The 8,090-nt window shown below is 51.2% G+C and overlaps 1 protein-coding gene across 3 annotated transcripts in view; it reads right to left on the reverse strand.

The window, feature by feature from the left end:
- Positions 1–3,942, reverse strand: part of EPN2 (epsin 2) — a 50,213-nt gene extending 46,271 nt beyond the window's left edge. Inside the window, exon 1 of one of the 3 annotated variants that reach the window (XM_064153531.1) lies at positions 2,309–3,942. The gene's annotated coding sequence lies outside the window, so the exon portion shown is untranslated. The remainder of the gene's footprint in view (positions 1–2,308) is intronic. The other 2 variants (XM_064153529.1, XM_064153530.1) reach the window with 2 other exon arrangements.
- Positions 3,943–8,090: the final 4,148 nt, after the last annotated feature.

Below are 8,090 nucleotides of genomic sequence, written 5' to 3' on the forward strand. Positions count from 1 at the left end.
CGGAAAAGTCAAGCCAACATGCAAGAGAACCATCATCACAGCAGGATGATGTCACATAGTTACTTCATGGCATCAAGGAAGTTACAATCAGCACCCCTAAGTCAAACTTCCTGAACCGTAACTTGCAGTCAGCTCAGCCTTATCATCAGTCATCCTCAGGAATGCACACTCATGGCCAATTTGCTCTTGATAATTTTTGATAACATAGTTAAATATTGAATATATGGAAGATTATCTTAGAAATTCACTCCATCTGGCTTACCATTACTTTGGGTTTATGAAAGTTTTGATTCTTCACAATCACAGAATCAGAGAATTGTTTTGGGTAGAAAAGACCTCCAAGATCCAACTGTCAACCTAAAACCACCATGGTCATTAGACCATGTCCCAAAGTGTAATGTCCATGTGTTTCTTGAACACTTCTAGCAATGGGAAACATATTCCAATGCCTCACTACTCTTCCAGGAAAGAAGTTTTTCCTAATATCCAACTTAAACCTCCCCTGGCACAATTTCAGGCCACTTCCTCTTGTATCACCTGATGCTAGGGAAAAAGAGAACAACTACAACCTCCTTCCAGGGAGTTGTAAATCACAGAATCAATCAGGTTGGAAGAGACCTCCAAGATCATCCAGTCCAACCTATCACTCATCCCTGTCCAATCAACTAGACCATGGCATTAAGCGAAGGACAGGGAGGTCTCCTCTCAGCCACCTCAAGATTCCTCTTGTCAATCCTCAGCTGCTCCTCATAACCCTTGGTTCTCCAGACTTTCCACCATCTTTGTTGCCCTTCTCTGGACACACTCAAATAAAACACTATAAGTAAGTTTGACAATAATGTACCTGAGAATCAGACAAGACAAGCATATTTTTAAGTGACTTCCTAAATATTAGCCTGTATTTGGCTGAAGACAAGCTCACAATATATTTTTAATTAAAAAAAAAATTCCAACATCCCACATTTTACACCCTATCAATCCAATTTTCTATGACCTTGTCTCATATGGAACACACTGGAATTATGCAAGAGTTCCTTATTACCATAAACCAGGTATTTCAGTGGGGAGCATAATAAAACTTTAATCTCGTGGCCTGATTTGCGTTTTGAACTCCTAAAGTGAGCCTCTACAGTCCATAATACCCACGACTCACCTTAGCAAGTGTGAACAATTGTGCTAGGCCTCCTGTTGAAAATTTATCTGTACAATTCAGGGTATTTTCTTAGTAGATTAAGAAAATGAAACATCGAATTTAAATCTAACTCAGCTTTTCAGATCAATGCTAATGCCATACTTAAGAAGGGGGAAGAGTTCCATACCCCTTGGCCAAATACGGAGCCCAAACATTATCAATGTGCCTGACGGCTTTAAAAGAGGAAAGTTCCATTGTGTGTACCCTGTAATAAATCTTATTTTAATATACTCCTTAGGAACAATAACGCTTAATATAATGCAGCACACTAACTACTCGAGATTCATCTGTAGCATCAACAGTACTGCAGATAAAGATGGGGGGAGGGGGATACATACATTTAAAAAAGCCTTTTTAAAATAATTAGAAGCGGTACTACAAATCTTCCAACCCGACTACAGCACTGAATAAAAGAGAATTAAATCCCACCCCGCCACCATGAAGGTTGGTAACGCAGAGACGAGGTGACGGATCCCGCGAACCGAAGGTCCTCAACAGGAACCCTCCCGGCGGGGCACCCGTCGCCATCCCCCGCAACAGCCCCAACCCAGGTGGCCCCCGGGGACACGGCCCGGCGAGCCAGGCCCAAACTTTGGGCCAGAGCCCAGCGGTCAACCCCCATCCTGCTGCCGGCCTTGGGTGAGACTGAGCCCGCACCCCGAGAGGCGAAGGGCCGGGGCGATCGTATCCGCTGTCCCCCTCCCCCCGCCTCGGTAACACTGGCCCGGCGGGTCCCGGAGGCGCGCTCCCCGCTCCCACGGCCCCGCCGCCGGGCTGCCATAATGGGCAGTAACTGTTGCTGTCCACCTAACGGAGACAACAAAGGCCACCCCGGCCCCCCGCCGGGGCTGCCCCGCCGTTCCTCTGCGGCTCCCCGGCGCCCCCCGCCCCGCCTGCTCCAGCCCCACGGCCCATCCGCCGCCGCCCTAACCCCACAGCCGGCCGCTGAGCCCGCTCCGTCCCCACGGGGAGGCCCGGAGCATTGGGGGGCCTTCCCGCGCCCATCCCGCACCCTACTGCTAAGGGAAAAGGCGGGGGGGAAGCTCTTCCGCCGCCGTCCGTCCGTCCGTCCGTCCCCGCGCCCAAGCTTCCCCCGCCGCGGCTCATCGGACTGACCTGGCGCTGGGTGCGGAGGGTGCAGGAGGAGCGGGGAAAGGGCCGCGGGTAGCGCCGAGAGGGGTGTCCCGGCAGCCGGCCACTGCCGCCTCTCCTCGCTGGGTTTGACACCCACACGCACCATCCAACATGGCGGCTGCCGGGGGGGAGGTGGCGGAGGAGGCGGAACCGGCGGCCGCGCGCGCGGCCCCGAGGCGCGGCCCAGGTCCGGGCGCGGCGGAGAGAGGCGAAGGGCGGAGAGGGGAAGGGAGGGACCGGGGGGGACGGCGGCCTCCGCCCGGGCAGCACTGCGCGGCCCCTCCCGCCTCACCCGCTGCCGCCAGCACGGCTTCCGCAGCGCATGGCGGGCCGCCGATTGGTCCCCTCAGACAAGCCAGGTCTCCGCGGCCCTCCCGCTATGGAGAGTCCGCAGCAGCCGCCAGTAAAGAATAGGGCAGGATCAGCCTCTGGCCAGGAGCTCAGAGGAAGTCCCATGGCCACAAGGCTTTGGGAGGCTGCGGGAAGCTCGCTCCTCACTCACGCCTCCAAGGGGTAGCCGATTTCAGATGGGCTCTCCCGAAAAAACAGGGTCCTCAGGTGGGCCGATGGACGCCAAAGCAACTCCCCTTAGTTCGCAAAGTGCAATCACTGCACCTTTCCTCTTCCCACCAGAGACTCAATACCAAACAGAATCATAAGTGTTGGAAAAGACCTCCAAGGTCATCAAATCAAATACCACCGAGTTCCAAAGTGCCGTGTCTGCACATTCTGTGAACGTCCCCAGGGGACGGCGACTCCACCACCTCCCTGGGCAGCCCGTTCTAATGCCCGACCATTCTTTCAGCGTACAAATCTTTCCTATATCCAATCTAAACCTCCACCGGTGCAGCCTGAAGCCGTCTCCTCTCATCCTAGCTACCAGTACTGGATGAGGGGACACTTTCGGATAGCAGGAGGGTTGCCGCAGCTGCCCATCAATCAGGAGGGGAGCTCGGTGCAGGCAGGAGGAGCCGGACAGTCTGGGTGGGTTGGAGCGCACGTCCCTGCCCTCTGGGGATCATGACTAAACCTGTGTCCGGGCTCGCAGGTTGGAGAAGGTTAGTGCTCTCATTGTAGTTCTCCCTGGATATATTTGTTCCCGTCGCAAACCCACGAGACAATTCAAGGAAACGGGACATCGCTTTACGGGAGACGCTTGAGGTTGGTGCGGGTCAGGAGAGAAGCTGGCCGGCAGGGCTCTCCGCTCGGGTTACAGCTGGCTCCGGGTAGTGCTACTGGTCATTTAAAACCCGAATTCCTGAGCAATCTTAACTTACTAAAGCATAGCAAAACAAAGGAAAACTCCAGCAGAATCCAGTTTGTAAGGTTATTGCTCCTCGAGCAAAGCGAAGGTCAGACTGAGCACCGCCGAGTTTACAGCTCAGCCCTTACTGCTGTGGAACCAGTAAGAGAATTGCCACGGGATGGAGGTTTAACTGGAGAACGGGGACTGCAGTGAAAACACCCAGTAAGCTGCATTAAAAGCAGCCTGTTCGAAAACGCTGCAAGTTCAAATGCTTTGCATACCATCTGGTAGCTGGGAAGCCAAGTCTTCTGCAGCTAGCTGTGCTGCTGGCTTAGCCGTTAATCTTGAGCTAGGCAGAATTAAATTCTGGGTGAAAAAAAAGAAAGGATCGGCATGCATCCGATGCTATCAGCAGGAGCTGAAAGAATACTTCCCTCTTTTCTTCTTTAGAAGAAAACGGCAATGATGGAAACCTAATGTTTCCGTGTGCGTTCATTAATCCTAATGATTAGGTGCTGACAGCTCTAAAAGAACGAGAAGAAAGCGCTTGGTTAAAATAAAATGGGAAGAACAAGATTGTTCCTGCTGCCTTCTCTCTTTTCTGCCTTCATTCCAGGTCTGGGCAGACAACGCTCTGGAGCAGGAGGCGGCTTCCTCTCCATTCCCAGCTCCATTCCAGGTGTCTGTCTACAGCCTAAGTGTAGGAATCAATGAACCCAGCAAAGAGCTCTGACAGCTGGCACGCCTGTATCAACAAAACTGTATTTTCTATCAACCAGATCAATCCACTTAGTGCAAACAAAACAAGCTAGCCAAGTAAAACGATGCTTTTTTTAATTACACCCATGGCAATGCCTTAAACCACAGTCATCCTGATATACTGGTCAGGGACTGGATTGACACAGCTGTACCTGTGCCCAGGCTGCAAGGGGACTTCTGGTGGTCCCTTGAGGACATCCACAGTAAAAGGGAACTCAGAGCAGTAGATCTATGCCCCTTGTTTCCTAGTAGCAACAGGAGGTTGCTGCTACTTGTCCTTTGATTTTAAACCCAGGAGCTGGAATAGGAAGGTTTTCATCCCAGCACTGCCCCATCCCTCTTTCCAGCAGGCTGTGCCACACCCTGGATGTTGACCCGAGCCAAATTGTTCCCAGCTCACAGCACTTCAGCTGTGTTGGCAGTGTCAGAGTTCAAGGCCATTATTTGCAATACGAGTTTGGCATCAGGAGCTGATAGCCATGGCTCCTCCCTGGGAGCTGTTCTGGCAGTGGATCAGTCCACATGGAAAAAGAAGGTGGCGGCAGGGAATCCAGAAAACTAGAGTGGAGCTGCATGACCAAAGAGCAGAAGCACCTGAAGGATCCTCTTGGGAAGGAGCTTTTTACAAGGGCTAGTAGTGGCAGGATGAGAGGAAATGTATTTCAGCTTGAGGAGAGGAGGTTTAGATAGGGTATGAGAAAGAAATTCTTTACAGTAAGAACAGCGAGACACTGGCAAAAGTTGCCCAGGGAGATTGTGGGCACCCTGTCTCTGGAGGTGTTGAAGAGCAGATTGGATGAAGCTTTGAGCAACCTGGTCTGGTGGAAGGTGTCCCTGCCCCCAGCAAGGGGGTTGGAACTGGATAGACGATGAAGCTGGTGAGGGGCCTGGAGCACAGCCCTATGAAGAGAGGCTGAGAGAGCTGGGGGTGTGCAGCCTGGAGAGGAGGAGGCTCAGGTGTGACCTCACTGCTGTCTACAACTGCCTGAAGGGAGGTTGTAGCCAAGTGGGGGTTGGTCTCTTCTCCCAGGCAACCAGCAACAGAACAAGGGGACACAGTCTCAAGTTGTGCCGGGGAGGTCTAGGCTGGATGTTAGGAGGAAGTTCTTGGTAGAGAGAGTGATTGGCATTGGAATGGGCTGTTCAGAGAGGTGGTGGAGTTGCCATCCCTGGAGATGTTCAAAAGCCTGGATGAGGCACTTAGTGCCATGGTCTAATTGATTGGGTAGGGCTGGGTGCTAGGTTGGACTGGCTGATCTTGGAGATCTCTTCCAACCTGGCTGATTCTATGAACTCAAACTCTTCTTTGATTCTATGACAACAAGCAGTGCTGCAGCAGCACATCTGCTATGCAAGAGCCTCTCCCATCAAAGACAAGGCAGGTGTAGCCTCCCCCCAGCTCTGCCTAGCCGTGGCTGTCCTCCCAGCCAACCTAGCAAGGAGTGGCTGCCAGGAAGCCCCAGGAGGGCCTGTTCCACAGCCATACCATGACTATCGCCCACACAGTGACTACCGCCACGTGGGGCTGAGCACACCACTAATTAGCTAATGAGTTTGTTCCAAATGTCTGGCCACGGCGTGAGTGACAGCAGGAGCAGCACTTGAAAAAGCAGTGAACAATGGCAAGTACATTGGTCTCTTCTTGCTGACCCCGGCCCTGCATTAGCAAATAGGTCACAAACAACAGTGCTTTACAGTGATCTAATCCTCCAGCCATATGTCGCGACGGCTGGCCGAAAAAAATACAGCAGAAAAGAGGAGAGAACAGGGAAAAAAAAAACACCAAACAAAAAAAGACACCCCACCCTGCCTCGAGAAAGGCCAAAAGGCTCTGCACAAATTGTAAGGAAAACTTGATAAATATATCCCTGCAGTTTGAAATTTGATTTCCTCACTCTATTGTTCCTCATTTCCTGAGAGCTGGCTTGGTGGATCGCATTTGCTGCTTCTGTCTCCAGTGCTTGTAACCAAACAAGACTGAATCTCATTATCCTGATGCATGGCCCTGGCTGTGTGCAATCCGAGCTCTAAATCACAGGCATTTTCGCTCCATTACTGATTTTCCTTCCCACTCCTAGCCTATAGGTCTTTAGAGGAATCAATTCAGAACCAGAGAGCAGCCTCAGCTAATGAAGGTGTGTTTAATATTCTGCACTTAAGTCTCTATTAAGCAGCCAATTAAGATCCTGCCTTGTGTCTCAGGAGGTTGGGCAGCCTCCATTCACACCAAGTCCAGGGGGAGATGGCGTTTCTCAGCCTCTCTAGGAAGCCACATGCTTCCATGCAGGGTAAATAGGGACTTAAGTCCTTAAGTGCCCAATTTTGGGAATCCACTAATTAAATGAGAACCTGGGCAGATGCAATCATTATTGTCCTCCAAGCCAAAGCAATGAGGAGGCATTTCTCAACACGCACAGGCCTTCTGAATTTTCTGAGCCACCTGCATGTAGCTGAGAATGACACAGAAGATATGCAGATTCATACAAAGCCATGTTCACCCCAGGTTATTCCCTCCTGGAATCATGAATATTTCATTGGAATATGCAGAGCCTTAGTTGCACTCCTCCCTGCTTTGATTAGACACATGGATCCACCAGATCTGCAGCCTCATCGCATGTAGAGGCTTTGTCTACAAGCTGAGGAAAGCCAACAGAAGAGTTTAGCACCCATCATATTTAGTCTGGTTTCCTCAAATGTGTTTAAATCATTACCCTTGCTGCATCCAGTTCTGGAGCCCCCATTACTAGAGGGATGTGGAGATGCTGGAGTGTGTCCAGAGAAGGGCCACGAGGACGCTCAGAGGGCTGCAGCATCTCTGCTGTGAGCACAGACTGAAATGGGGCTGTTCAGTCTGGAGAAGAGGAGGCTCCCAGGTGACCTTCTTGTGGCCTTCCAGGATCTGAAGAGGCCCTACAAAAAAACTGAGGAGGGACTTTGTAGGCTATCAGGGAGTGACAGGAATAGGGGGAATGGAGCAAAGCTGGAGGTGGGGAGATTCAGACTGGATGTGAGGAGGAAGTTGTTCAGCATGAGAGTGGAGAGAGCCCAGGGAGGTGGTTGAGGCCCCATGGCTGGAGGTGTTTCAGGCCAGGCTGGATGAGGCTGTGTGCAGCCTGCTCTAGGGTAGGGTGTCCCTGCCCATGGCAGGGGGTTGGAACTAGATGATTCTTGTGGTCCCTTCCAACCCTGACTGATTCTATGATTCTAAGGATGATGGATAGGGGAGCATACAGCCCAGTAAGCCTGTGCCTGAGCTCAGTTGGAATGAACCCAAGTTTAACTGGAATAGAGCACAAGGGGGTTTGTTTCATTTGTGATGCAGGCACAGACCTGTAGAACTGCTTCCAGTGCAAAGTGTTCACTTTGACGAGCTCAAAATTAATACACCTCTAATGTGGGCTTTCAGAGCAGACCTTTTCTGAACACATTAGCAGATTCATGAAAAGAGAAGAGAAAATGCAACCCCTGCACATTCTGGGTCTCTCAAAATGAATATGCACTGACAGTGCAAGAGGCAGTGACGTTTGAAATGTGCTTAGTTCTAGTAATTACCAAGTGTGGGGTTTCTTCAGAAGTTAGAGCTGCTCTCAGCTGCGGGCACCTTCCCTCATTCCTTTCTTCTTACTGCTCTGGAGGTGCAGTTTCTCCCCGTGCCACATCCAGAAGCCAAGGCTACTGCATTGCTTACATTAAATCCCACTAAAGCCTCAGGGTGAAATTCCACAAGTTTTAATTGACCTAAGCCAGGGTGTTGTGGTT

Source organism: Pogoniulus pusillus, chromosome 13 (assembly GCF_015220805.1).
Source record: "Pogoniulus pusillus isolate bPogPus1 chromosome 13, bPogPus1.pri, whole genome shotgun sequence".
NCBI classification, from domain to species: domain Eukaryota; kingdom Metazoa; phylum Chordata; class Aves; order Piciformes; family Lybiidae; genus Pogoniulus; species Pogoniulus pusillus.